The 25,873-nt window shown below is 37.6% G+C and overlaps 1 protein-coding gene across 2 annotated transcripts in view; it reads right to left on the reverse strand.

Moving 5' to 3' along the window:
- The window catches only part of LOC122792933 (G-protein coupled receptor 1-like), a 61,801-nt gene extending 38,449 nt beyond the window's left edge, over positions 1 to 23,352 (reverse strand). For both annotated transcript variants that reach the window (XM_044060508.1, XM_044060509.1), the window contains exon 1: positions 22,890 to 23,352. The gene's annotated coding sequence lies outside the window, so the exon portion shown is untranslated. The remainder of the gene's footprint in view (positions 1 to 22,889) is intronic.
- Between the last annotated feature and the right edge of the window lie 2,521 nt (positions 23,353 to 25,873).

Consider the following 25,873-nt stretch of genomic DNA (forward strand, 5'->3'; position numbering starts at 1 on the left):
TTTTAATTTTTTTAACATATCTCAATGCCACTTATATTTGTACTTTAGTAAATTAATTAATCTTGCCAGATTAAAAATGTTGTCTTAATTTTTACTTTATTAAATTTACTCCTAAATTTTCATTTTATCTGTACCCCTTACTGAAACTCTGTATATCTGTATTTACTTCAACTGTAAAGTCTCATAAAAAATCTAGCATGAACCATTATATCATAGTGGTTTGGGTAAACTACCTCTGTGTATTAGCAAACACTTAAGACTATCAATTGTGTAATTTTTCCTCTAAGATTATCAATAATTTGTGTTAGATTAAAGCTTTTTGTATTTTTGTATTTTGCTTACTTATAAACTAATTGCTCTACTTTTTCATTACTGTTTTTTTTTCTCTGACTGCTGTAACTGGAACTTTTCTCCCTGGGCCTCTGCTGAAAAAGGACTTGCGTCCATTCAGACTTTCCCAGCAAACAAATATAAAATAAATAAATAAATACGTGTTTATCATTTATCCAAAACAAACTTTACACCAATTCAAAGAACCAGCATAAACAATTTGGTTTATTATTCCTAAATCTCCATCTTCCGTGTATGAGATTCCTCTCTTCTCTGGATTCAATGTTGAACCCCATATAAAAGAAATTACTTGTAGTATTTCTTTTTCATTGATAATTGGCAACATATGGACACTAGCTAAATATGCAATATTTCCCAATGTAACTGAATCAATCAAATAAACCTTTTTATTAGATTGTTTTTTTAAACAAGAAACATTTTTATTAACTTATCACTTATGACATATGCAATCATACATCTATATAAATGAAAACAAACCATATTGACATATTGTTAGTTGCAAACATTATACATCACTTATAAGCAATCCAGTCATTACATAGATCATTCAAATCCTGCCTTTTTTTAAATTCTATTCCTCCTCCAAAATGGTATTCTGCATGTATTGTTCCCATTTTTTCTATGTAACTTGCTCCTACCCTTTTCTAAAGATCCAATTTCCAGTTGTTTTATCTCTGTTACTATATTCACTACTTCTAATACAGTTGGCTTAGACTTTGATTTTCATTTTCTGGTAATTGATTTTAGGCAGACATAATAATTAGTCTCAGCAAGGTCTTACTATGTCTAGGCAATTCTGATTCTGTGTCACAGCTCAAAAAATCATTTCCTTAGTTGTACCAGTTTGCTCACCCAGTAGTTATGACAGAGTAGTCTGCAGGGAATTTTTTTAGGTTTGCCAACTCATCAAACTCTCAAAAATATGTTCCCAATTATCTCTTTTTTCCTCATAGGTTCATAGGTTCATAGGTAGGTACTAGGCTATTGGCACTGGTGCCTATACAAGCCCAGCCAAAAAGGAACCCTGGCTTTTGCCACCCAAGAAAATTATTTTCCTGTGCCACTGTTGAGCAGAGCCACAGAGGTGATCCCCGGGGTGAATTTTCTATTTCCTATCCAATCATCAAGATTTTACTTGAAGTGTGCTAATGAGCGTTGTTTGATATAGATAGGTAGTTTATTCCAGAGTATGGGATGTCTCTGGGACAGGTATTTATCCCTCTGGCATGTTCTGTTTATTGTGATAACAAGGTTTAGGTCCCTAGAGCGTGTAGCTCAGAGGGATTGGGATTTCTTTAAGTGGAGCATGTCCAACAGCTCTGGGTTTGACATAGCTTTGTATGTTAGGCAGAGATCACCTCTGACTAGGCGATATGAGACAGAGTAAAGCTGGAGTTTTCTGAGACGGTCTGCTTAGGGCATCTGTTTGAGGCTGGTAATCCTCTTTGTGAGGTATTTCTGTGGCCTTTCCAGTTGTTGTAGATGTCTTGTGAGGTACATACCAAAAGGGGCGTTGTAGTCTATAATGGGTCTAATGAGTGATGAGTAAAGGGGAACAATGACCTCTTTTTTTCTGGATGAGAAACGTTTTGTGATGAGGTGTGCCACATAGAAGGATTTCCTGACTACTGTGGTGATGTGATTACCAAAGGAGAGACTACTGTCCACCTGGGTCCCAAGGTCTCTTTTTACTCTTTCAGTGTTAAGTATACTACCACCTATGTTGTAGTTCATGGGTACAGAGTTTTTACCAAAGGGGATGACAATGCACTTTTTGGCATTTAGCTTGAGGCCATGCCTCTGATACCAGGCATCTGTCTCAATGAGGCCCTTTTGTAGGATGTCCACATCGTTAGGAGTTTCGATTATGGCTCTAGTTTGCAGTCATCTGCGAACTTCATTAACCAAAGACCTTCTGTGTTAGCCTGTACTTCAAAGAAGTAGATACCAAACAGGAGAGGACCCAGGACTGAACCCTGTGGTATTCCACTTGTCACTGGTCTGAAGTCGGATTTGGAGTCTGCTACTTTCACAGTGTGGGTTCTGTCAGTGAGCCAGTTGGCAACCCATCTTGTGACATAGGGATTTATACCTAGTTTAGTGAGTTTATCTTTAATTCCATAGTGAGGGATGGTGTCGAAAGCCTTGACAAGATCTAGATAGGCTGTGTGAATCACCTTACCCTTGTCTATGGCTTTGGTGACTGCTTCAAAGAAGTCTATCAGGTTTAGGAGACATGATCTGCCTTTTACAAACCCAAACTGGGTGGGGTCCAGAGTTTGGAGATTACCAATGTCTTTGTTTATAAGTTCCACAATGATACAGTCCATGGCCTTGCAGACCAGGCTATTCAGGCTAATGGGGCGGTAGTTCCCGGGGTCCATGGTGGCTCCCCCCTTGTGGAGTGGGATAACCATCGCTGTGCACCATTCAGCAGGCACAAAGCCTGAGGTGAGGCTATGATTGAACATGGTACTTAGGTGGGGTGCCAGTTCATTCTGTAGTTCATGTAGAATGCAGCCTGGGATGTTGTCTGGTCCCATGGATGCTGAGTTCTTGGCTTTGGAGAGTGTGGTTTTTACCTGTGCAGCTGTGATTACAGGAACTTTGCATTCTTCCAGTATAGAGATGGGCTCTTTAGGGGGTGAGAGGGGGGAAAAGTTAGCACTGAACCTATCTGCCAGGATGTTAGCAATATCAGTTGGGTCTGTATATTTAGTGCTATTGTGCTGTAACTCAGATCAGATCTGAGTGTTGCCATTGAGATTCTTGACATAGCTATAGAATGCTTTGTGGTTGTCTTTAGAATCAGTGGCAATTTTGTTTTCATAACTAGCTTTGGAGGATTTTATCAGGGATCGCAGCTTCTTATTGAGGCTGACCAGGGAGCTCCTCCACTCATGGGATTTTACTCTCTTTTGCAACAGTTTCTTCCTTCTGTTGTACAGTTTGTTTATGGCAGGGGACCACCAGACTGACTTCCTTTTTTTGGAGGATAGTGTCTTGGTTCTGTTTGAGATAGCATGATCCATGCACTCATGTAAGTGCTTATAAAGTGTAATTGTGCAGGATTCAGTAGTTGTAACTGTATTGTCCATCTGCATGGGTGTCATGAAGTTCAGCAGTTCTGTCTTAAGAAGCATGAAGTTGGCTTTGGAGAAATTTTTTACCATGGTTTCCTTAATGGGGGCTGGGGGCAGGATGTGGATATCTAGGGTAATTAGCTTATGGTCGGATCGGACCAATGAGGCATTGACTTCAGGTGTGGAACACCCATCACTCATTTTGGTAATGACTAGATCTAGGATATTGTTGCCCCTGGTGGGGGTGTGGATAAGTTGATCCAGGGCATTGGAGTTTATGAATTCCAGAAAGCGTTGAGCGAAGGAGCTGGTGCATGAGTAGTATTCCCAGTTAATGATGGGGTAGTTGAAATCTCCTATTATTAGGGTGTTTGGTTGAACCCTAATATTTTCCAGTACATCAAGAAAAGAGGAGTGGGAATCCTGGGGCATGGTGGGTGATCTGTAGCAAGCTACAATTTGGATTGCAGTTTTGCCCAGAGTTAGTTGCACTTGGATAACCTCAGCTGCATTATGCTGAGCAACTAGCCTGGAGGTGTGGATATCCTTAATGAACATGGACACACCTTCTCCTTTGGTGTTCCGGTCCAGGTTACATGGCTGAAAAGCATGGTATGAGTTATAGCCTGGTAGTGCAGGGGTGCTCTCTGGAGCCTTTAACCAGGTCTCAGTCACTGCACAGATATCGATGTTCTCCATTTTAAGGAGTGCCTCGAGTGAGTGCATTTTGAGATTTAGACTTCTAGCATTGAGTAGCATCACCCTCAGTTTTTGCTTGCCTGTTCCTGTTACAGCGCTGAATGCACTATAGGGGCAGCAAGAACCTTAGCCAGTATCCAGAATCCCAGGGGTGACAGATGCAGGCCATCTCTGGCAAAGCATCATGGTCTGTCGGCCATGTCATCCCAGGCAGACAGATACTGGATCCCTTTAAAATGGCACCAGAAGCTTAGCCAATTGTTGAAGTCAATCATTTTGTACTTGTACTGTGGCATCATTCTGGGTGATGGCAGAATGCTACTCGGGGCTAGGGTCATACCTGCCTGGGCTACAAGATCGGCGAGCTCTTCCATGTCTCTTTTCATGTAGTCCAGGGAGGTACATCTCAGGTCATTCATGCCAACATGGACAATGACAAAGTCATATTTGTACTTGTTCTGGAGTGACCTGAGTGCTTGTGTTATGTGGCAGATTCTGGCTCCTGACAGGCAGCTAACAGTAACCTTCTCCTTGTCCAGCCTAGTGAGTGGGACATCAGTGTGTCTGACTATAGAGTCGCCTATTACTAGTGTGTTAGGTATGTTATTTCACCTTATTGGCTGTGGTTGAGTGGCAGACTGAGTCTGCGGGCTATGTGTCATTTGGGTTGTGTTGGGGGGTGGAGATTGCTTGCATTTCTGCTTTGGAGGTCTCTGTTGCTTGAGCAGATTATTATTGAGAGCCTCTGCGAATGTTTTTGTGCTTCTATGTGTGGATTTTGGTGGTGTAGATTTAGTGAGACTATATGATGAGTGTGGTGTGGTGCAAGTGTTTACCTTCTCCTCTTGACTGTCAAGTTCAGTCTTGATTGGAGAGAGCTTTACCTTGAGTTTGCCTAGATAAGTGCATCTCTCACAGGCTGTAGTGTTGGGTGGTAGGAGGAGAGGGTTGCCTGTGTACATGAGGCAATTTCACATTCCCCAAGATGCCCAGATTCATCAGCTAGACAGGAGAGAACACTGGGAGCTGACCCTTGGACATGCCTGAATAAAAAACTATTTTCCTCTAGGTAAGTGAGGAAAGTGAGTACAAGAGCTGTTTTTCTCTAAGCAAGTGAGGAAAGTAAGTACCAAAACTGTTTTCCTCTAGGTAATGAGGAAGGTTGAGTGCTGTAGTAATTAGTAGGTTATTTAGTGCTTACAAGTTCTGAACAAGTGCTGATCACAAATAAGCAAATTCAAGTGCTAAAACTAAGAATCTGTATCTGGACTAAGCTAGTTACAGGAAAGGGGGGAAACAAGTGCAAATGCAGGCTTTTAAATCAGAAAGTTGAAAGAGATGGAAAAACTGCACAAACAGCCAGTAACTACAATTTCTGGGCCAGAGCCACTCCTTATGTGGTAGATAGGTTACTAGTGCTTACCACTCCCACTGATAAGCTAGAAGGCTTCCCTCCAACACAGAAAGCTTGGGGGGGGGGCTCAGAAGCTTACATACAGTCCTAGATACAGCAAATCTGAATCTGGACTACACTAGTTAAAGGAAAGGTATTTTTTTTATATATACAGAAAAGTAGCTAAAACAGCAGTAAAAACAATTCAAATGCAGTGCAAGCTAGCACACTTGAGTATGCAGCAATGTTAGACCAAACAGTTTAAAAAATGCAATTAAATTAAAAATGACTAAAAGCAAGTGCAGAAGGAGTCTATTAGGTAGAATGAGGTAAAGAGATGGGACTGGGGGGAGTGTCCCAGATCAAATCTACAGTGGGGGCGGGCAACTGCAAAAGGCTCCAAATTTAAACAACAACACAGGAATAGGGAGGGTGGGTATGGGAAAACCAACTCCTTCAGCAGAGATCTGAAAAACTATACAGTGAAGCAAAAATAACAGTGCACAACTCTGAAGTCAGCCAGCAATGATATAAACTTAGTCAAACAACAATTACCAGTACACAACTCTGAAGTGCCAGAAAAATATACTCAGCTCTGTATATCTCCATATAGTTTGAAGAGCACTCTGTCAGGACACAGGAAGGCTCCAGCAATCATCACACACCTCTAACATTTGCTATCTACCTGAGGAAAAATTCTTTGGAGTCTACTTAGGGTATAAAAATACCTATGTAAAAACTTCCAAGCAAAGATCCTAAATCGTCTAGATATTGTTGCATATTTGGGAGACACGTGTATATATATATATATATATATATATATATATATATATATATATATACATATATCCCTATTATTTCTTTGTGAATTGCTTATCCAATCTCTATTCCCAATCCTTTCTAAAATCCTTTGATTGATTTTTATAGTTATCGTGCATTATTTTATCCCTTTTTAACAGCAGCTTCTGTTCTAGATTCTTCTAAAAACTCTACCAGTGCTAGTCTTTCACTTAGGATCTCCCCATTTCTTTCTATTTGCCTATACTCTTATATCAATCCTTGATAGGGAAGGCAATCTCTAGCCTGCAGTTCAAATAAGTTCTTGTCCCCTTCCCATTCTATTACCTTATCCTCTAGTTATTTGCTCCCAATTCCTTGGTTCCTTTGCCAGTTTTCCCCAATAAATTCCAGCCCCTCTTGCCTATTGCCTGTATCCGTAGTTACAATCATCCCTATCAGCAGAATCTCCTTTCTCCATTCCCGTGTTGGCTTAGTTCTTAGAATATTTTATACTACTTTATGAATATAATATTCGGTATGGTTATTGTTATTCTCCTTAAGGATCTTCATCCAAAATCCCAGTCTCTCTTTCTTCAGCTTCTCCTCTGTTTAGTCATCATTCATTTCCACTTTAAATTATAGCTTTCAGTGTGTGCTATGCACAGAAGCCTTAACTTTGTACTTCTGAAATACCCCTTCAAATCAGGTAATCCCAAACTACCTTGTTCTATTGGAAGAATCAGCTTATCCCACTTGGCTATTGTTGTCTTCCCGTCCCAGATAAAATTATTCATTTCTTTATTAATTGGTATCCACTACGTCTCCTCTGATTGATAAAATTATACCTGAACTGTGTTTAAAACTAAAGGGACTAAAAAAATTTTGTCGGTTTATATATTGCTATTCATATCCATAAAACAAAGCTTCCTATTTCTCAGTTTGTGTATTATCTTTTATTTAGTCCCCTCCCACATATCCTTAGCTGCCACAACAGAACCCTTTTTTAATCCATACGTCTAAGTATTATTATATTAGTAGTATATATACAATACAAAACAATATTATAATATTAGTATATATAATATTATAAACCCAAGTTTTATCATGTCTCCTTAAATATGAATATTGCTGTATCAATCCCTGTGTGGGTACATAGTTCACAACTATTACCTTTGTTTAAGCTTCATTAATTTTGCATCCCAAAAAACATGAAACTGTCTCAAAATGTTCCACAACACTGAAATGTCCTTTTCTGGTTTTATCAGGTATAAAATAATATCTGCAAATAAAGCCAGCTCTTCTTGACTACCATACTAATTCTATCCTTGAATTTCTGAGTCCCTTATTTTCTTTGCCAGTGGTTCTAAATATAATGCAAATAACAAAGAAGAAACAGGATACTAATGCCTGGTTTCTCTGCTCAAACTGAAATCTTTAGAGAGGAACCCACCTACTTTAATTTTTGACTCTGATCTTTCATATATCCTTCGAATCAACCTTATAATTTTATCAGGGAATATAAATGCTTCCATTTTCCTGCTGATAAAATCCCAGCTTACTCTGTTGAATGCTTTCTCTGCGTCAAGACCCATCACCAACAGTGGCATTTTCTTACATTCTGTTTCCCTCTGGATCATCATTGTTCTGTTAATGTGGTAAAATATGTGCCTCCCCCTCCAAGAAACCACATTGATCTATATCTAAAAATTTTGGCATCACCTTTGTCATTCTTTTAGTCACTATAGACTAAATACTTTATAATCATGGTTTAGGATTGAAATGAGGCTATTTGAAGCTGGATCTGATGGGTATTTGCCCTCTTTAGTTATTCAGCCACTACCACTTTCTTCCAGGGATGTTGGTGCTTCTCATCTTCTTAAAATACTGTTAAATAGAACCTTCCAGACCTTTATCAGTTTTCCCTTCCTAGCTTCCAAACTTCCACAGGAATACTATCAATACCTGGGGACTTTCCTGTAGATTGGTTATACATCACCATTTTTATCTCATCTCCTCCTATCCTATCTGTTAGTAATTTAGCCACATCTACCTCTAACCTTGGCATATTTAATTCTTCCATAAACATTTCCATTTGTACCTTTCTTGATTTGCATATTTCTATGCTTTATACAAATTTTCATAACATTTCCGAAATATTTCTAGTACTTCTACATGATCTCATTGAGTCATTGTGCTAAAAGATTTTGTGCTCTGGAGTTATTATCAAAAAAAAGTTGCTTAACAGCAGTCTTTCTGAACTCATGCACATTATTAAGATAATCACTTATTTTCTGTTCAGCACTCTACACTTGCTCCTCTTCTTGTTCTGTGAGATTTCCCTAGTCTGCAATACTTTAACCTTTGTTAGTCCCTCTAAATCATTCTTGATACTTCTTAAACATATGTCTCTTTTATTTCCACCATATTTTTAAACTCCACTTTAATTTTATCCCACTCCTTAGCTATATTTTCAGAAGAAATTTTTATTTTCTCTAATAACTCCTGAAAAATGTATGCTACCCATTCCTTAAATTCCTCTCTTTTCAACAGATATGTGGGAAAGCATCAGTGTCTGATTTTTATTTTAGTTATTATTAATGAGTGATCTGAAATAGTTATTGGACATGTATCAAAACTTTCATTTAAATGCACATGTTCCTATGAAATATAAGTTCTGTCTACCAAGCCTAGTGTTTATATCTTAGGAAATAATACGTAAATTCACTCCAAACTCCTACTACAGAATTCACATCTTCCATGCCAAGTGTTTTCATAAATTTCTTCAATAATCTACCCTCTTTTGTTATATTTTTCCTTCTGAGCCCCCAGAAACACCTTCACTGCTGCTAATCAAATTCTAGTCCACACCTATAATATTCCTTGCTGAAAGCTGATTATTTTTCCCAGAATTTTCTTAAGCTCCATTATAGCAGTTTTACGTGGAATATAAATACATGCCAACGTAATACTCCTCCTTTGCCAGAAGCCCCTTAATACTACAAATCTGCCATTATTATCTTTTTTATACTTTTCTATCACCATTGGTGCTCCTCTTGCAACTAATATAAGTACTCCCCTTTTCCTTTGTCCCAAATATTCTGCTGAATAACCATTGTGAAAACCTTTCTTTATCAAATTCACATACTCATTTCTTTCCAAGTATGTGTCCTGTAACATAGCTATTTGTAATCTACATTTTTTATATAGTTCACTATTCTTTCTTTTTTTGTATATATCTGTGAGACCTTTTCCATTTAAAGATAATATAGAAAGCATTGGCATTATGTTGAGAGGTTATTAGTCCTACCTGTTATGTGTAACAGTTTTTTTTATTGTCTAGTTCCAGGTTTTGTGTTACATACATACACTAATCTTTGGCAGGTTGAACTTTTGCACAGTTGTTTCTTGTCATATCCATTTGAACCTGTGTCACGTCTTACAGAACTTGTTGTTTTAGTGAAAGACCTCAAATAAAAAGAAACACACACACCAAAACATCACTAAAACCTATTAACGTAATAGTAACACACAAAACTATACACATCTTCCAATTTTGAAGTTTAATCATCCCAACAGGAACAATTTTTCCAGACTGACAACCACACTTACAGATATGAAATAATTTATTAAATGCTAGCTTATATATTTTCCAAAAATAAGAAAGCTCCTTTATTTCATTTAATATCCTATTCCATGTTCCTCACTTACATCTTTGCCCCCAAATTTTATTCCTAACACTGATATTTATTTCACTGAGAAAGATACTTCTCCTGTCTTTAGTATATCACCCAGTCCTTTACCTTTTTATTTATTTAAATTCATGCCTATTATATTTAAACATTGATGTACATAACTTCTTCCATCCAGACTTTGTTTTGCATAATTAATATAATACCATCTGCATAAGCAAACATGACTGAAATTGTTATCCCTTTATTAGTAACATAAGTAGCACTTCTCATGTGCAAATTTACATCCCTAATACATTCATAACTAATGCAAATAATATACTACTCATAGAACATCCTTGACGTATGCCATTTTTATATCTATTTCTTTGCTTAACCATCCATTCACTAAAATTCTTGATTTATTTTTATTATATTCAGAACAATATACATTCTTAATTTTCTTACTCATGTTATGCTCTTCTATAATTGACCACAAACGTTCAGTGTGTACTGTATCAAAGGCTTTATTTAAACTTTCTATCATGATTTTGGTGTCATCAGTCCTGTTTATAGTAACATCCACAATTTTCCTGACTATGAATAGTAATTCCTGACATCCTTTTCCCTTTAAACTATATATGCTATCTTCCATGATACTTTTTATTTTGCTTCCCCTTCTCTTCTGAATTATTTTCATTAAAATCTTATAGTCTGTATTTTATTTTATCTTTCCTTTTCCAAGCAAATTTAAGTATACCACTGCATAAATCTTTATATATAAAATCTTCATTTAACCACTCATTGCTACTTTTATGAAGTATTCTTCTGCCAATCTGTAAAATTCTTATAAAATTATCATATTCCATCTGGCTCATCTGTCAGATCATACTTTACAAGACTTAAGGGAGGAAGCCAAGGGGGCTGTTGATTCACAACAGCAATAGGAGTCCATATATTGGGAGAAAAGACTATTGTATATAAAGAAGAGCTAGAGGAAGAAGTAATAAAGTCATTAGTAGTTCCTAGGGCCAAGGGCACCCACAGGCAGGTGCAAGGGGGTTCACTTGCACCCCCCTGGAACTGGCTGGCTGAGAAATTAATTTTATTTTAATTTTAAAAAAGTTTTTTTAAAGGGCATTCCTCTTTAAGAATGCCCTTTGCATCCATAGGCACCAGAACCATAGAGCGAAGGTGAGGGAGCTCCCCCCCTTTTACAGCTGTAAGACCTATAGGATCCATGCGTGCATTGCACGTTAATGTAAATTCAAACACAAAAGTGCGCGGAGGTTGCCAGAGTCACAGTGATCCATTTATGCACTGCCGTTTTTGTTTATATGCAGGCTGAGGTAAGAATTTTTCTGCCAGAGAAGTGCTCCATTTTGTTTATTTATATACAGCAGAGCCTCCATTTCTATCTCTGCAGGCTGAAGTAAGGATTTTTCTGCCAGAGAAGTGCTCTATTTTGTTTATTTGTATATACACACTATACTTAAAACTGGGGATCACCTCTGTGGCTCTGCTCGACAGTGGCACAGGAAAATAATTTTCTTGGGTGGCAAAAGCCAGGGTACCTTTTTGGCTGGGCTTGTATAGGCCCCAGGGCCGATAGCCTAGTACCTACCTATGAACTTATGAACCTACCTATGAACAGTTAACAGGCTATAGGAAATTTGCATATGTCACCTGAATGTTTTACATACACAAATGTTTATGAGCGATGTTTGTCACTCCAAATTCGTACTCATCACGAGGAACGTACCTTATGTGGGGTCTTAAAACGTTCATGGTCCTCGAAGTTTCACACTGAAAAGGGTCTGTTACACATTCAGTGTTAGCAATTCTTTTAGCTAATACCCATTGTAAAAAGAAATAAATCCTATTAATTAAAATATCTTGTTTATAAGTGAAAACAGCATATTTAACCATCCTATGTCCTTCCTAGCTGAAGTTGTTAGTAAGCTCTTAGTTTGTGTTCCACATTATGATGGTTAATGTTCCTCATTTTGGAGATGGAAGGTTGAGAGCTATGCTCGTACTACCTTCAAAAACATAGACTAAAATGTCTGAAGCTCCTGTTGTTCTTAATTTATGTTGCTGTGGGGACAGCGTCAAGATGGCGTAGGGTTGATTGTCACGTCTTGTGGAGAGAAACTTAAAAGAGTAAGGTAGTGTTTGATATAGTCAATACCAACTTAAATGTAGGGGAAAGTTTACTTTTTAATTTCAGTCTGTAACAGATTCTTGCTGACATATGGATATGTCACAGCAATGCTCATATTTAGTCTGAAATGCTGAATATATGGTTTTGTGATTGTTGGGAAGTTTCCTTTTGCAGAATGATGCAAAGACTGTCACCGTTTTCTGATCGCTACTCATATCCTTGTTATTACTTTGGAATAATTATGAAATAAAGTAATCTTTTTCTTGCTCCATTTAATGTGGATGAAGTGTAAGTGTTTTTCTTATATTTAACAGGCTTTAACAGCCCTACTTACATATTTACAGCCCTTTATGTAAGCAACGTGTTATTGTAAACAAGAAGAACTAAGGAACAAGCTGTTGTCAATGCCCAGTCTTGGCTTGTGCTGTGCTGTTTTAGTTTATGTGCAGGCAGAAGTGCTCTGTTGTTTTTGGAATCATCTCTATGCAGACACTGTTTACTAAGGTGTGTGTGTTTATCTCTATGCAGGCTTATGCTGGGTTGGTTTATGCACTGCTATTTTGGTTTATGTGCAGGCAGAAGTGCTCCATTTTTCTAAGGTTCATTATGTTTGGATTAATCTCTATGCAGATTCCATTTACTAAGGGGCGTGTGTGTGGATTAATCTCTATGCAGAGATTCCATTTACTAAGGGTGTGTGTGTGTTTGTAAGAGGGAGGGAGGGAGGGGTTTATGGGGGGAGTCATACCTCACAATAATCCAGATTTTTACCTCATATGTTCAGGTTGTTTCTCATAAACTTGTATTTTTTCTGGCAAATCAATGAAGACTGAAGTTGAGTTTTAGACTTCATATCCTAAGAAAATGCATGCTAATGCAAACAATTTTGTTCTATCCAGTTTCTAAGGAGGTCGGGGGATGTATGTGCGTGTGTGATACCTCTCAACTGTACAGATTTTCACAGAGGCTGAGGTATGTGTGTGTGAGAGAGAGTAAAATGCCCTATTTAGAGTTAGCAGGTGGAATTTATTTTCAAGGAATTGTGAGCTTCAAGAGAAGAGAAGTTTACTACTGCTCATGCTAAGTCTGCTTAAAATGTGCAACTGTTTTGTTTAGCAAATGGTATCACTTGTGTGGTGTAGAATTTCAAAAACAAGCTTAGTAGCACAGCAGGTAGCATACTTGCATCTTGATGTAGAGGGCTGTAGGTTTTACGCCCACTGCATGTAGATCTGTATTTTAAGGGGGTGGAGTGCTGCAGTCCTGAGTATGTCCTCCTTTGGAGGAGATACCTAGTAACTATGAACCTGTGTTTCTGCTTGCCACTTATTCCTATTGCAATATACAAGCTTAGCATTTTTTTTAAATGTAACATAGGCAATTTATTGTTTAAGGGCAGCATGCACTGAATTTGTAGATGAAACACTGAAATATAAAGCTGTTTTCTCCAACCTCTCCATTAGTTTCAGATCTCTTTAATGTGAAATTATTCAGATGACTTTTACTTCTGCAAAGATTGTGCATATTGACTGATATTGGTGGATTGTAATGACAGATGTTTAAGTGGACTTTTATGGTTGAAATGTTCTGAATTGGGCAATTTGTCATTATTGGTTCATATGTTTTGTTTCATTGCTTACTGGAAAAAATGTTCAAAACTGTAAAACACACTCTAAGTGGTGCTGTATTAACAAGGGATATAATTCAGTTATTATATATTATAATTAATACAATCAGGAAGGTGAATCAAAGCAGTTATGCATGGTTCTGAAATATGTGCAAGGGGCCTATGATGTGAAAAGAATCCAAAGGTAAACTTAACCTGCCACTGGCCAGATGCATTTTCTTTGAATGTGGATTTCAATGCTGTTTCAGTGAATGCAAGTTTCAAAGGTAGAGAAGATTTAATGCTAAGTCTGTTTTCATTGTAAGACTATTGCTTTGTTGGCAATCTTCAAGTGAAGTACCTCGCAGGATGCGCAGCAGCAAAGCCCGCCCCGAACACACCTCCTAGGCAAGCGCTCATGAATATTTTTGACAGCAGAAGTCAATAGCAGCATTTCAAATCAGATAAAAACAGAACCTTTTAATACGACCAAAACTCACTTTACTATTTTTCTTAACAAATACCACAGCATAACCCATAAACTCTACTGTCAACCTGAGAAACTGACGTGTAGAGATAAGTTATAGTCGAGGATGCTGGAGGCAGTACGTATAATAGAAACAGATGCAAATTTTGTGTTTAGGTGTGCGACTAGGCAAATATTTGGGGAATGGGTATACGAGGTGAGCTGTGTTGAGAATGGTGTTATTATAAGCTAGGAATTTCTCCTTTTCCAATGCAGTCAGTATTGTAACTCCATACACATATACTCCATACAGAACAATGTCATTTCAAAACATAGAATTGGAACACAATGCGAACGCAATTAGAAAGTAAAAACCTTTTTGCTGACTCGTTTTTTTGGGCAATGATCAAAATGATGTCTTGTAGATGATACTGTTTTTGGTCTTTGGTGTACTCCAGCTTAAGTTCTGGTTTATCTAAGTGTTTATATCGTAGGCAGTCTTGGAACGACACTAAAACTTGGACAAAGGGAGATTAAAGAAAAGGGTCATAGTTTGTAAGACAGTTTTTGTTTACATTGCATTTTGTTTTACAAGAAGTGCTGTATATGCTGACATTAGCACTTGTTTGGAGTTCTTTGCCTTGGGCATCTCTCAACTTAATTGGGCAAGAATCAGGGACAAAAAACAGGAACTACGTGGTCAAAAATCGGTCGATTTTTAAATGTCACTGTACTTCATTTAGGAAATTTGTAGAAAAACGGGTGTTATATCGACATACATTTTATGAAGAGTAAGAAATAAGAACCTCTGTCTGGTATTATCAACTAAGTATAACAATCTTAGTGATTTACCTAAAAGTTACACTTTTTTTAGAGAAACAGCAGAAATGTTTTCAGGTACTGTTAATAAGGTGGTAACCATGTAACAGTGACGCGCTACTTTTACAGAAGTGTCACGTACTGTTATTAATAGCCGTACTGTTATTTACATGCTAAGACAGCTAGCTGTTGACATTTCCTGACGGACACATGCCAATCATTTCAGCTACGCCCAGTCCCCGCCCAAAGCTGCGCGGAACTGCCCACGAGGTACTTCGTTTGGAGATTACTGCTTTGTTTAAGTTTAGCAAATGTCTATCAGTGTTTGTGCTATAAAATAGGAGGTTACTAGGCTACTGGCCCTGAGGCCCTAAAATTTGAAATAAAAGTTGTAAATTAAAACCAAATATCTGTAATCATTGTAGAAGTAAAGCATAAAACAGTATGCACACCGAGAGTTTTGAACAGTGTTTATGGCAACTGGGGAGAAATAGCCAAGTAATGGGATACTGGAATGGCTGTGTGTGTGTTGCGGGGTGCTTTGAAGGAGGCGAGGTTGGGGCAGTGCTCGGGGTTTGCACCCCCATGCAAAAAGTCCTGTGGGCTCCCTTGCCTAGGGCCTACTGACAGGCACTTCTGGCCATAGCCCACACTATTTCTTTGGTAGGATACATGGCCATAATGTATACTAAAAGATGGCTTATACAGAATGTTTATTTTCCAAATATTGTAAAGGAATAGCTATGGGCAATGTGGGACTTCTGAGCACACCAGGCTTCACAAATAAGAAATATATCCTGGCAGTAGTGGATTATGCCTCTGTCTGCCATTGAGAAGGAGAATGTGGCAAATGCTGTGTTACAAAACATCTCTGTGGTTTACTAAAGGCTATCAACTGGCTCCTAATATCAGTCAGAGTGCCCTCCTAACCAGGGCACTACTCTTTAAAATACTAAAGCAGGGATATTACCCACCAATAAAAGCTATATTATTAATCAGGGAATAAACATGTTCACTATAAAGCTCAGATGAAGAAAGCTTCCAATTGGTTAAAACCCCTTTAAAGACAACCAAAGGAAAAACAGTCTTCTCCAGATTTAGTCCTGTCATGTGGACCAAACTACCAAATGGTATAAGAAATCAACAGACTTTACCAGTATTTAAAACTTCATTAAAGAAACAGCTTCAGGAAGAAGCCATTTACACCTCTTTTCATGACACTGGTTAACAATCCAGTCTTACACCCCACCAGCCTCATCTGTAATGCATAATACCGTATATGACTGTAGAAATGGCCTAATATATAAATGTTGTAAACACAGTACTCTATTTTACTACTATCCTGTTAAAACATTGCAACCTACTGGTCATAACCAGAATGCATTAACTGCTGTATTCTTCCTGCTGTCTAAGTCTGGGACATGAGAGAAAAGGATGAATAGACCAGTTCTTCAACCTACTTTACAAATAACAAAATAAAAAATAAATGGATGTAAAAGGCTAGATGGGGACCTGTGAACAGTGTCACAAGGTTGGCAAGGCAGGAGACAAAGCTGTTTTGATGTCTTTGTCTGTTATTGAGGAACCATTTCTTCAAAAACAGATGGTGTGGACTTCTGCGTACACCAAGTTCAACTGTTAAGAAATATATCCTGATAATGCTGGATTATGCCACTAGTTATGAAGGGGTGTTGTCTCTGCCTTTCAATGAAGCAGATAAAGTGGCAAAAGCTCTGCTAGATATTTTCAATAGGGTAGACTCTTCTAGAAAAATGCTGACAGACAGAGATGATAACATCACAGCAAACCTGCTAACCTTTTTCTGAAGTGTTGTGAGGAAAAACATTTAATGACTACCCCTACCATCCATAGAACAATTGTCTGGTGGAGAGGTTAAACTTTATGCTGATGGCCTTGTTGAGAGCATTAGCAGACAGTGCAAGAGGGAGTGGGCCAAGTAAATACCTGCCATATCTTCTCTTCTCTGAAAACAGGGAGGTGACCCAGAAATCCAGTGTTTTTTTTCCTTTAAGCTACTCTATAGTTACTGGGTGAGGGGGTCCCCAGATTGAATTCATGATGTGTTAAAGGCAAATTCATGATGTGTTAAAGGCAGTGTGTGATTTCCACAAGAAGACTGTTGTGGAATACACCCTAGACTTCAGGACGTAGGCTCATGGAGCTCATGGGGATGGCCCAGCAACACCTAGCACAAGCAGAACAGCAGTTATATTTTGGGATGACAGGACAGACAGAGCCAGAGAGTATTATTTTGGGCAACAGGTGATGGTACTTTTCCCGTTAGGCAAAACAAACTTCAGGCAGTCTAGGAGTGTCCTTTCATTATGCTATAAAGGGGAATGATGTTAACTGGCCCCCTACTGAAATATTGTCACTCATAATGCCAAGTGCTGACATACTGAAGAAAAAAAAAGACTGAACATACAGGAGAAGAGTGAATCTTGAACATCTGTCTTCTCCTTTAAACTTTTTGCAGGGAGCAAGCCACCTGACAACCCCCCCCCCAAACCTATAAACCAATGTCAAAATGATCATACCTCAGAGAAAAGGAATATTACGAGAAACAGCCATCTTAGATTTGGTTTATGCAAATCCATTTTTTCAGCCATTCAGTCTCTGTATTTTGGGACTCACTGAAGCAGGTCCTGATATTTCAAATGGATACAATGTTAACTACATGGTAGAGTAGCCAGGCAGGAGGCAGAAGTACAAGATCTACTATGCTAACATGAGAAAGCTCTCTCAAGACAGAAAGGTTGTGGTACTCAGTATCTGCAGAGGTTTGCAGAATATACCAGAGAATGATCTGTTGGTAGAGCTCCTCTGTGAGGCTAGGTCTGGCACCTTGGTAGATGAAGTAGCACTCTCACAGCAGCTATCTCTTACCTAGGTCCAGAAAATCTGAGCAGCACTACAGGAATTTGTGGATATGTTTACAAGTAAACAAGGGTGTACACAACAGATGGAGTACCATGTGAACAAAGGACCCACACAGCCCATCAAACCAACCCCTTACAGGGTGTCTGAAAAAGTTAGGCAAACCCTGTGAGAGGAGCTGCATGACATTTTGGACTTAGAATAATCTAAACGTCTGACTGTCCCTAGGTCTTACCAGTGGTGTTGGTGCCAAAAGAAGATTTTAACACCTAGATCTATGTAAGCTATCAAAACCTTGAACAGTTGCATAGATTCAGATGCTTTCCTCGTGCCCAGGACAGAAGCAGCATTACAACATCTGGATTGGGATACATATCTCACCACTACTAGTTAGACCAATGGTTACTGACTCTGCAGTCAGGGAGAAGTCAGCATTTGTGGTCTCATTTTGGGTTATACATGTTTGCTATAATACCCTTTGAAATGGGAATTGCCTAGCAACATTTCAGTAGCTCAGAGATGATATTATAGAATGAGTGGAGATTATGCCCTCGCTTAGCTGGGTGATATTGCAATGTAGAGCTGGTCATGGCCAGAGCATATTCGTTATGTCAGGGAGGTGTTGGGCAGACTACAAGAGGCAGGGCTGACTATTAAGATCAGCAAGTGTTAGGTAAGTATGGCACAGGTATCTTATCTGGGTGATATGGCAAAATGTTAAAAGAGACTTTGAGTGGACCCCCCCTGTATTTGTCAGTTCTGACTACAGTCAATAATTCATTGTTCAGATAGATGTTTCCAAACATGAAAGTGAGGGCTTCACTTAGCCACACTTCTTCAAAGGGAGACAAACACTCTATTGTATACTTGAGCTGCAAATTTCAACCAGGGAGAAATTCTGTGCTGCCATGAAGGAGTGTCTGAACATGGTCTGGGCTTGGAAAAGGTTACAATCCTACCTTATAATAAAATGTCCACCAAGGTTGTAGACAACAACCCTTTATAGTGACTATATAGGGCAGATAGGCAGAATGGTAAGCCTCTGAAATGGAGTTTAGACTTGCAGTCCAATAGTATGACTTTAGAGCACTGGACAGCAGTGGTAATGCTAAATGTTGATGGTCTGTCCGTAAAGGGACATGGGTAGTATACTAATGTGTCCATAAAGGGACATGGGTAGTTTACTAATGTGTCCATAAAGGGACATGGGTAGTATACTAATGTGTCCATAAAGGGACATGGGTAGTATACTAATGGAGCTCACCAATGTCGCAAGCTCTATTTCATTAGAGATAACTCCAGAAGACTTGCTTGATATTCTTATGTGGGAAGAATGATGATGCCAGGATACAGAAAAAAAAATTAAATGTGATGCATATTTTTTCTTTCTTATTTCAGACTGTTAAAGCATATATAACAAATACCTGCACTCTGAAATTGCATTTATAAGATGTCCTAGCAGTGTTAAGAGAACTGTATTTCTTCAATCTGTCATCCATGCAGAAAAAATATGTTGAAAAGATGGAACCTTATACTGCAGTATTTGTGTCATAAAATGCAGTTTCACAGAAAAGGATTGATTGCTTGCCTGCAATTACAGGAAAGTTGTAAAATAGAATCAGATAAGGAAACATCTTTATGGTCACCATGCCTGACAGTATCCAAGTATGGGTCTCAGAATTTTCAGATGTTGTCAAACTGTCTAGCATGGTAACATCTGTGAGGGACCATAGGAACTTGCATAGGTATATGGAACAACCGTATACATGAGCAAGTGAACAATTAGTGTTGTACAACTGCAACAAATGTAAAGTTATGTATCTAGGGCACTCCAATAATAGATATTCCTATGTATTAAACTCTGGGATTATTCAGAGTTGTACAGAGTTTACGGACCTTGGGGTACTGGTAACTGATAGCTTAGATGTCTCTACTCACATTAATGCTGCTGACAGGAAATGTTATGGAATAATCAAAATATTTTCAGGTCTCTGTCTTTTAGGTATAAAGATATACTTATGCAGTTGTATATAAGCATGGTTAGGCCTGTTGTGGGAATATGGGTCTGGCTTTTGTAGCTATAGTAATAGCTATATGAACAAACTTGAGGGGCTCAAAACTATTCCACAAAGTAAATTCTACAGTGTAGAAATGTATCTTATAGTAGCAAATGAAGGCTACTTAGACTGCACTAAGCACATTATTGATAATGAGGGATGACCCAATTTGGGTCTATAAATGTGCCCAAAACACTTTGTCCTGTCATACTTTATATACAAGAAATACTGGCTTGCTTTTGGAAATAGAGAAATACAATGGCATTAGGAAAAAAAAGAAGTGTCTGTACAATAACAGCAACTATGATACGGAACTATTTACCAATGGCTATCAGAAGATGTGGAAGTCTGATTCAGTTTAAAGGGCAAATGGGTTTTCATTTTGTTGATAAGGTATTTATAGCTAGAAATAAATGGAGTAGGGTTCATAATAAACACTTATGAGATCCTGAGACTAACAATAACACTATAACATTGCAGCACTAAGTATAAAAAATGTAGATGAAAAGCTCTTTAAAGACATAACTGATCAGAGGTGAAAAAGCAGTCATTACCATTGAAGTGTGAAACCTTTCCATTACATCTGTGGAAGTGAGGATTCTGATTGTGGAACAAGCTGGTTTCACCTCTGTTTTCTATGGGGAAAATATAACCTAGAATGTAAATGTTGAGCTGAAATGTTGAGTTAGTCAGCTTTACTTAAATATCTGGTCCTGTCTACATCAATGTAAGTGCTGTTTTATCATCTACCTATATAGTTTAGTAGTTATCATAGCCAAAGGATTGGTATTGTATCAGGTACAGACGGCTACGATATTTATCTACCTTAGAGATTTCCTCTAAATATTCTGTCTGCGCAACTGATTATTTTGTAGTCTTTGTACACTTATATTTACTTCTGCATATTTACTTCATCAGTTTATAATCTACAACTCTTTCCTTAATGTACTGCTTCCTCATTTCCATCCTAAGCCTTCTGAATTCGGCCATGTATTCATAATGTTTACATGCTTCCCTTCTACTGATTTGCCTTTTCTGATCCTAATATGCTCACAGCTTGACCTCTGTGACCATCTTTCCTGCAGTCTATCATGAAGGACATCCAGACTAGAATGTATTCAAGCTCCTTTATCTTTTGTGCCAACTAATTTACTCTTCTGTGTACCTGTCTCACTACTTTTATATATTCCTTTGTTGGACATCTAGAACTGTGCATGGTGCTCAAGTTGAGCAGTAGGGAATAATTATATAATCATCTCTGAGTTTCATTCTGTAACCCTGGGTATGACTGCAAAAGTCTCCATTTAGATAGTGCTTGATGGTGAGCAAGACACTTAATCACACAGAGCTCCCACACTGTCCTAGAAATGACCAGGCTGAAAAGTACCATTTCAGAGTAATGATCGCTGTCATTTCTTTCCCTCTCCAGATCACCTAACACCAACTGAGTTCCAATCGTAACTTCCCAATACTTGGCACTGACAACCAAATGTCCTCTCTTAAACCAGCTGACTCCTAGAAGTAAGTACCAAATGAGTAAATTAAAAATTAAAATTAAGATATGCTGCATATTACAGCCCCAGCCTTCATGGCTACTCCCACCTTAGTTTTGCTACAGACAGGATGATCTTGGTTTTCAATTTGTACATGCAAACTGTGCAAGAATACCAAATGAGGTGAAACAATGAAAAGAATCCTGCAATTCGTTACTTGCAATTGGTTTGCATATACTGCAAGAACTGATAAATCTATGATTTGGATGTAGTTGAGAATCATACCACTCAACTGTATAGATTTCGCAGAATGTTCAGATTTTTGCCTCATATTTTTGGTCCATTTTTCATAAAATTGTAGTTTTCTGGCAAATTAGTGACAAATCATTGAAGACTGAAGTTAGAAAATAATGACAGACATTTGAGTTTCAGACTTCATACCCTTCAGAAAATTCATGCTAATGCAAAACCTGTTATTCTATTAACTTTCTAAGTTTGTAAGAGCAAAATTTAAAATTTGTCCCTATTTTTGGGGCCTTTGTCCCACTTTTATATATGGCTTTGTCCAGATTTCTTGCTCTAAGAGGTTGAGAGGCATGAATGACATTAATTGAGAATACTGAAACATATGAAACCAGTATATTCCATTCATTCATTCTCTACAATCTGTCTTGGAACATAGTAGTTAGAATGCATAGAAACTAATCATGGACATGATGCTAGTCCTATACCAGGGCATGTAGACATGCACCCATGTACCTCATGCACACCTGTGGACCATTTGGAGAATCACCAGTTCATCAATAGCTTGTTTTTTGAATGTAGGAGAAAAGTGGAGTATTTGTGAAAACTCAGGCGTACGCAGACAGGGTATATGTAGATTCTAGATAAAAGGCACCCCAGACCAGGGATCAAACTACAGAACCAAGTGCTGTAAGGTATCAGTATAAACAGCTGCAGTATTCTACAGCCCCAGTATATTACGGTATGGCCTCATATACTAGACCAAATTAAAAATGCAGTATCAGTGGGGACTGGGCTTTTGTGTGTCTAAGGCTATGTAAGTGTTCTTGGTGCCTCAAAGAAATGAACATTTAACACTTGTATACTGTTAAAGTGCTATAATGGGATCAAACCTGAAAATGAAAATCAGAGTGCTTAAGTCTGCAGATGACTAATGGACCAGCGAGAAATGTCTGTAAAACATACAGTGCAGCTATATAATTGTTCATAATGACAAATATGAGGTGTTAGGGTCTTATGCAAAACTGACTATGCATTGTATAAGTAGCACAACATGAACTTTGGTGAAATTATCGAATCGTGCTTAAAATTCCATAAATTTCTGGTAATTTTTATACAGCTCTTAACAGTACATGACATTAAAAATGCATTTGTTTCATTTAACTCACCAGTGTGGTGTATCCCAGACTTTTCTTCAGCTCTTGCTTACAAATTCAGTAGTTTTGCTTTGTCTCTGTGTCCTGATTTTTTTCTTTGTATATTATCAGTTTTTTAAATACAAATTAGCTCAGTCTTTTATCTACAGTAGATGATTACATCCATCAGTATGCACGTTGATACCATTAACTCTAGTGTTCACACTTTGTGTTTCAGTCAGCAGTGTAACTATTACAAATAATTCTACTTGCCTATGTTATTTTTCTTGTTTTTTTATCCCCTGCCGTTATCCATTATAGGTCATAGACAGTGCCCACTGATTTACCATGCAGGGAAACAGCAACATGCCAAACTCTGTCTTTCTTCCTTTAGTTCCTTTAAACCAAGAGTTCTTTGTTCAGAAAGGCTCCCTCCTGCAAAGGCGTACCCTTCTCATTCAGCAATGAGCAAAGCACTCTTACCTCTTGTCCTTGAATTCATTCGGACTCTGGTCCGCCTCAGAAATCCTCAGCAATTGAAATCTGAGAATTGCGTTACAGGAAAGCGGTTGGACATTAGCAGTTATTAACCCTTTGCAAAGCAGCACAGTTTGTCAGCACTGCTGCCTTTACACAAAGTAGGTTTTATACTCGTGCTAAGCTTCTTAGCAATCTGCAGGAAACTTTTCTCAGAGGAATAAATGTATAAGTAATGTTCACACTTCAGTTCATGCCTCTCAACTGATATGATTTATACATAGCACTATGATTTTGGCCTGGAGATTTAGCCTTGCTCCTCCTGGATATACTGATGTTCCTCAAAAACTCAGACCAGTCTATAGGTACATATCTTATAAAATAAATAAACTAAGCCTATACAAAGTCCACTAGATATAGGTCATTTAACATATAAAGATTTTCTATTGTGGAAAATAGCAAAGTGTTCCTCTTACTGGCACTCTGCTATGATTTTTAAAGGCCAGTGCCATGATTTTTAATGCTCAGAGGCAGAGCGGTATTCTTCTGTTATTATTCATAATTCGGAGGAATTCCAGTGGCCTGAATCATGCAATATTGAATAAACAGTAACAATAAGTTCAAAATAATAGTCTAATTTGTATTACATGCCAGCAGCTGAACTCAAACAGAATATGCCTGCTTGGTAAAAGTACTAGAGACATTTTTGAAATGAGGGCATTTATCTAGTTCAACCACTGCAGACAGATAATATATATTCATGGTAAAGTCAGCTGTTTACCAGACCTATATAGTTCAAAGAATGCATACAGATGTATGCAGTCCTAGTAAAATCAGCTGTTTACCAGACCTACCTAGCTCCAAGAATGCATATGGATATACACAATCTTAGTAATGTCACCTGTTTACCAGACCTACATAGTTCAAAGAATTCTTACAGATATATGCAGTCCTAATAAAATCAGCTGTTTACCAAAGCTACCTAGCTCAAAGAATGCATACGAATATATGCAACATTAGTAAAGTCAGCTGTTTACCAGACCCACATAGTTCAAAAAATGTATACAGATATATGCAATTTTAGTAAAGTCAGCTGTTTATCAAACCTTCCTAGTTCAAAGAATGCATACAGATGTATGCAGTCCTAGTAAAATCAGCTGTTTACCAGACCTACCTAGCTCCAAGAATGCATATGGATATACACAATCTTAGTAATGTCACCTGTTTACCAGACCTACATAGTTCAAAGAATTCTTACAGAGATATGCAGTCCTAATAAAATCAGCTGTTTACCAAAGCTACCTAGCTCAAAGAATGCATACAAATATATGCAACCTTAGTAAAGTCAGCTGTTTACCAGACCCACATAGTTCAAAAAATGTATACAGATATATGCAATCTTAGTAAAGTCAGCTGTTTACCAAACCCACATTGTTCACAAAATGTATGCAGATATATGCAATTTTAGTAAAGTCAGCTGTTTATCAACCTACCTAGTTCAAAGAATGCATACATATGTATGCAATCCTAGTAAAATCAGCTGTTTACCAGACCTGCCTAGCTCAAATAATGCATATGGATATACACAATCTTAGTAAAGTCACTTGTTTACCAAACCTACATAATTCAAAGAATGCATACATATGTATGCAGTCCTAGTAAAATCAGCTGTTTACCAGACAATGTTAATTACTGTAGAACCACTGCCAATTGAAAAGGACATCTTCCACATCACAGTATCAAAAAACTAACATGTTTATCAATGTGTTTGTTAAATTTTGTTTTCATAATAATAATACTACTACCCTTTATTTTGCTATAGAAATATTACAATCAAACATTGAGCAGAGATAGGATAAATAATATTCCATTCCTGCGCAAAACAGGGATCTGAACAGGTAAACCAACAGTCAGTGAAAAAGGTGAGAAACACATGAAAAGTAGAAGTGCTTTACATGTAAGTTAATGTAAAAAGATGCTATAATTAAAATGTGGTGCTGCAGAAGTGAAAGCAGTGAAAGTTAGGGCATGTTGAAAAACTACTACCTGCATTGGAGGACTGCAATTTTTTAATAGTTTGAACATAAAATATTTTATATAACGATCATGGTCGCTGAATAAGAGTAGAAAGAATGGCCAGACGGTAAAGTGCTAGAAAACATCACCACAATGTAAAAAAAAAAAAAAAAACTATAAAAATAAAAAAAAATGTTACTACACACACTTCCAAGATAAAAAAAAAATATTAAAACAACAGTTTATAACTTTAGTTTAGAACTGTTCTGATGCAGTTCTACTACAAATGAAAGCACCAAACTGTTTAAATATTAAATTATTTTTTATCTTGGCAGTGCGTGTAGCGACATGTTTTATGTTTTTTTAATTTTTTTTTAAACAGAAGATAAACTGCAACAAGTTCGAATCTGCTAAAGGCTGGAAGAGATGTTGCTTTACATTTACTTATCAGAATAAAATCTAATTTAAATCACTATAGTCTTCAAAAATGGAGACCATTATAAGCTAATTTAACTCAAAGCCAT

This window comes from Protopterus annectens, chromosome 2.part0 (assembly GCF_019279795.1).
Source record: "Protopterus annectens isolate FY-2018-M chromosome 2.part0, PAN1.0, whole genome shotgun sequence".
In the NCBI taxonomy this organism is placed as follows: Eukaryota; Metazoa; Chordata; order Ceratodontiformes; family Protopteridae; genus Protopterus; species Protopterus annectens.